The sequence below is a fragment of the Parus major genome, chromosome 3 (genome assembly GCF_001522545.3).
Source record: "Parus major isolate Abel chromosome 3, Parus_major1.1, whole genome shotgun sequence".
Classification (NCBI taxonomy): Eukaryota; Metazoa; Chordata; class Aves; order Passeriformes; family Paridae; genus Parus; species Parus major.
In genome coordinates, this window is record NC_031770.1 from 17673442 (window position 1) to 17678742 (window position 5301).

Genomic DNA, 5301 nt, shown 5'->3' on the forward strand with positions numbered 1-5301 from the left:
GATTTGTAAGGAGCAGTCATGTGTTGTGTTGGAGACTATCTGTACTGGTTTCTGCACTCTTCTTCCCTTTCTCCAGCTCTCCTTCCCGTAAATCACTCCTGCACACATTTCACAGCTATCCAACATATATGGAAATAATTGAAACTTTGGAGAGGAAGTGTTTCTTGTGATAAATTGGTACTTGAGCACTGTGGAAAATTGACAATAAATTGCCTCTGACGGGATTAGGGATCCCTGGTGAGGGATTGCGTGGAATCTTGAGAGACACCTGCCGCCCCTGCAGCGCTCCTCTGCTGCCCCTGCCCCTTGCAGCACTGCCTGCTTCCTCCTGTGGATCAGCATGGAAACAGCTTAGCAGGACAGAATGAATGTTGTGTGAGGCTGCAAGGACTTGCTGAGCACTAGCCAGTGTCAGAGCAGGGTCACTGCTGGCTGTGCCAGTGCAGGTCAAGGTGCTGGCCAGTACTGTTGGACAGGAATATTGCTTTTGCAGAGATTGAGTAAAAAAAATGCCATTGATTTATGCTTTCTAAACCTATAGCAGTGACAGACTTTCCTTTTTTTATTTTTTTTACTTTCTAAGTCAGAGTGTTTGGAACCTGAAGGAAATAACATGAAGACCAATAAGACTATAGGTGGGAAGAGCAGTTAATTTTATCACAGAGTCAGCCTCCAGGTCCGGCTTTATGCCTTTATACTTGTGTTCAGCCTTCTCTAACCAGAAGTGCTGGATTTGGATTTTTAAGCATTTTTTCCCCTTCTCAGCACCAAGCTCTTCCAGAACAAAATCCCACTGTTTGTGTTGGATTAACCTCCTTTATGAAGTGAGACAGGCTGTAGCAAAATTTATTAGACTGCAACACAGAGGGGGTTATTCCCTTAGTAGATTTGAGTTCATATAACCAGGCAAGAACTGGAAGGCAGTGGCACTATCTGCAGCTTAATAGCAGCCACCTGAACCCTGGAATCACTAGCCACATGAGGCTGGCAGGGAAATAAAGACTGGTTGCCCATCCCTGTAACAGCTGTGAGAAGCCAAGGTGTTTCAGGCCAGCAGGGCTGGGAAACACTGGGTTGCTCATCCTTGACTCTTTGCAGCATCTCAGTGCTGGAGCTGGTGACCAAAGGCAGTGAGCAGTTTGATCTGATTGAAACTTATTGCTCATGCCAAGTAAGATTTTTTTGATGTTATGGACTTCTTGTAGTCCTGATGTTTTCAAACCTGCTGGTGCATCCATCCCAGCAGAAAAAACCCAGTGAAAGGCCTCTGTCTTCTGCAGTGGTTATCTCAAACCAAAGTCTGCTCATTTTGGCTGGGTTTTACCTCTGCAGCCAGAGAGGTCCTTGAGTGCTGGTCTGACTGTGGGAGGGCAGTAAGTGGTGTTGGGAGGGGGTTAATTCCTGCAGTCCATTTGGGCCTGGAGAGTGAAGCTGGGACTGGCATCCTGATGTGGAAACAGTTACTGTGTGTGATTGCTTTGTGATACAATGCCCTATTACCAACCATTTTCTCCTTGCATTGTAGTTTCTAAAGGCTTAAAGCTTTAAAGGCTTAAGGTTTGTTGCTATTATGTTTGACTGGATACATGCCTAATGTCTTAGAAAACTTGGGGACAAAATTACATCTGCAGAGGCTTCACCTGCTGAGCCTCTATTTTAGATGTTTAGTGTAAGATGCTGGGGCATGGGCAGCCAAATCTGGGGCTTTGTTTTCTCTCAACAGTGCCAAACTAATGCATTTGAGTGTGTTATGTGTGAACTGTGGTCATTTGCTTCTGCTGAACAGATTGTGCCTTGCTTTCCTTGCTCTGTAATGCTTCTGTCTTGTTTAATTAGGAAACCAAAGTCACCTTGGGTGCAGTGTAAGTAACCCAATCCATGTAGGATTGGGGTTGACTAATCTGTCAGATTTTCCTAGGATTAGTAACCGTTTGGTTTTAAAGTTTGATAGAGAAAGATGTTACTAATAATTTTAAATAATTGTCAGTACTAACCTTTTTGCTTTCACCTGTGAGAGCTGGAGGCACCCTCATGGCAGTGGAGGTTGCTCTGAGAGTCCTAAGTTTGTGGTTCCTCCTTGATCCAACTCTTACTGAAATAATAATAAATTGTTATTAAACAAAATGAAAAAAAATTAAAATCAAAGTATCTCCTGAAAGATATCAGTGCAGTGGACTAAATCTGGTGTTTGGGCCTTGTGTCTTTGTTCTCTGGTAGATACCAGAAAACTGGTGTCTACCTGGGCATGGATGCCAAATGTGGGGTTTCCTTGACAGGGACTGTATCCTGTCACTGGTGGATTCTTCTGGGGTCTGATGGAGGTTGATCTTGCTCTGCCTTTGGCTCAATGAAGGCTGAGTATGCCTTTTGCTCTTCCCTTCTTCCCTCCCTCCAATATAGATTTTTTTTTTTTTAAATCTTTTTTACTGAAAGCTGCTGGGCCTTAGAATTTCTGGGAGCATTTCACTTGTTTATAAATATTTGATGGGTTCAAGACTGACTGCTGGCAACACAAAATGGGTTGAAAACTGACTATGTGAAAATACAGAAGAGTTGAAAGTACGGGAAGTAAGAAAAACTAAAAATGATATTGAGGTGCTATTGGGTACCAGTGGGAGGTGATATCAGAGGGTCACTTGTACTTTTGCATTGCAGAAGTCCCAGCAGAAATACAATGACCTCTGTAGTGAGGAGCTGGATCTGCTGGTGTCGGCCCCTGCGATGAGTGTGTGTCAAGGAGGAAGACTCTGCAGATAAATCTCATGTAAGTTAATTTTTGTTGGGGTGTTTTGGAGCTCTTGTCAGGTCCTGGATCCAGTTAGTCCTCACTGAGCAGTGGGTACAGATGTGCAATGGATCTGTGTGCCATTAAACCAAAAACCATGAAATAAGCATTTTGGGAGAGGGCCACAAACCCAGGGCTGGGGTTAGAGAGGATGCCTTCTTGTGGTGAGGGACCAGAGGTGGAGGGGAGGCCTGGGGGCAGTGATGGATGGTAACTGGGGGGAAGCAATGAGGAGAAGGTAGAATAGAGGCCAGTACCTGGCAGCTGAATTCAGCAGAGTGGACATCAGGTAAAAAGAGATAAGAAAGCAGTTGGCCACTGGGATCAGCTGCCATGGAAATTGTGGACATTTTATCTTGTTCTCAAATCATGAGTACCTGCCTAGCCGGAGGATGAATTTTAGCTTAATCTGTCTTTGGAGATCAAAATCAGTGTATCTGTTGGTGAAGTCTGAGAATTTGTTATAGGCTTGAGGTAAATGCCATGAGCTGATAGCACAGCTGGGTTATGATAGGCAATTATTCCATAATAACACATCTCCTGTGTTCTGCTGTTTGTATGGGGTGGCTGCAGCTATTCCAGAGTCTGGTTCATGGGAGCAGGATGTTTATGGGCCATGGAGTGGGACATCTTCCACAGCAAAAAACACTGCCATGGTTTAAAATCTGACTATTTTTTGCAGGATAATACCTTTTGTACTCACAGCACATGAAGCTTTAGCTAGTCAGTTGAGTCTGCCAAAAATCTGTATTTATGAATTACAAGCTTGTAGCCTTACGATCAAATTTTCAATTAGAACAATGCAGATTTTTGAGAGTGTTTTGCATCTGAAAGTCCTTATGTCTGGAGGAGGAAGATGAAGACCAGAAAAGCACAAGCACTCAGGTCAATTCATCATGTAGCTCTTGCTTCTCTTCTCAAAAGAAAAATGGGAAAATTGAAAACATGTTAACATTTGCAAAGGATTTCTGGTTTTGTTTTTCTTGCTTTGAAAATACATGTTCACTGCAATTTAAAAGAATTAACTTGTCTCCAGTAAAGCTTTCCTTTTGGTGTTTTGTAAACCTTTCATTTCATCTGGAGATTAGGATTTCTGTTTTAATAGCTTTATCTGAGGAAAGTATTAAACTATTGTTTGGAGGGGGAGTGTATCTGGATCTCGAAAATGGAGAAATCAGGTTTTTGAACTGCTTTATGTCCAGTTGTCATTTTAATTGCTGGCAATTTCTTTAAACAATTCCTTAAGCCTTTTTTCTTTTCTAAAAATAAAACTATTATTGAGGAAAGGACCTGATAGGAAGGATATTTGTCTTGGCATAGGCTACTATTGATTCTGAAGTGCTGAAAAGTTACTTTGCAAGGCTTTGTGGCATTTTCACAAAACTGAGATGAAATATGATCCAAGTACTGGTATGTTGTGCTTTCAGATGGGTTTACTTTAATTGCAACATCTTTTTTCCCCTAGTTTAATCAGAAAAGGGATGATAAAGAACATCTTGGAGTAGATCAAAGTCTGTCACGCTACACAGTCTGGAAAAAACATAAAGAAGGCAATTAAGGTCTGTTAGTCCTGACTTTTTAAGTTTGGCAGGAAAGCTTATTTACATGGAGAATGAGGTTCATGGTGCTGGATTGAAATGGCTTTCCTGCCACCTGTGATGATTCGGTCTCAGTAGGCTGCTCTTGGAGTAGTAAAGGTTGATTTGATTGTGTGCCTTGGTCATGGCAGCAGCAGAGTTGATCGAGTCCATGTGAAACCCTGGGTGGATTTGAACAGGGAACATCCTGTGGCCTTTGGCAAAGTTGGCTTCCCTTCAGGCAGGACTGAGAAAATGCAGGGCTTGTAGGTGAGCTGTAGCCCTGGAGAAAAGGGTCTGTGTGCATCAGGCTCTGGCTTCAGATTAAATATCCTTCTATTGCTGAAGTTCCCTTGCACAATGTAGGCTTCATCAGCAAGGAAACTGTCCACCATAAACCTCCTGCAATCCTGATTTCAGATGGTGGCAGGTGGTGAAATGGAAGATGGTGCCAGTGGAGACCATGGTTAGGAACAGCCACTATTAAACTCCCATGGCTGGCAGGAGGGAGTTTGCCCTTGGTCAAGAGGAATCAAATTAGGTTGTAAAATACTGAAGCAAATAAACTGAGTGTACAGAGCCTTTCCCCAAAATGATGTGTCCTATGCTGTACAGTGTTGTTGCCCCCTGGACCTTGCTCCCATCTGCCTGCTGAGGAACTGCCCTCTGTGGGCACCTGGCATCAGTGCTATTGAGTGATTAACCTGGGAGTCTGTCCATCACTCCTCCATAGGCTGCTAGCTGCCCAGAAATCCCTGGCCTCAGGCTGTCCTTCCTGGTATGGTGAAGAACAGCTGTAAGCACAGCCTGACCTTCAATCAAAATGAGAAGCTTCTCAGTTTAAAATAAGGGCAAAGGGCTGGGTGATGGATCCATCCTTTGCTACCAGGTTCGTGCCAGGGCTCTCTGTCTTTTGTGTTTCAGTCAGTGCCTCGGTGT

General features: G+C 43.5%; 1 long non-coding RNA gene across 1 annotated transcript; it reads left to right on the top strand.

The window, feature by feature from the left end:
- Positions 1-1136: 1136 nt before the first annotated feature.
- LOC117244170 lies at positions 1137-3500 on the top strand. The gene is made up of 3 exons (XR_004496747.1): positions 1137-1171; positions 2656-2764; positions 3468-3500. It is a non-coding gene; the product is annotated as an uncharacterized LOC117244170 (long non-coding RNA).
- The last annotated feature ends 1801 nt before the right edge of the window (positions 3501-5301 follow it).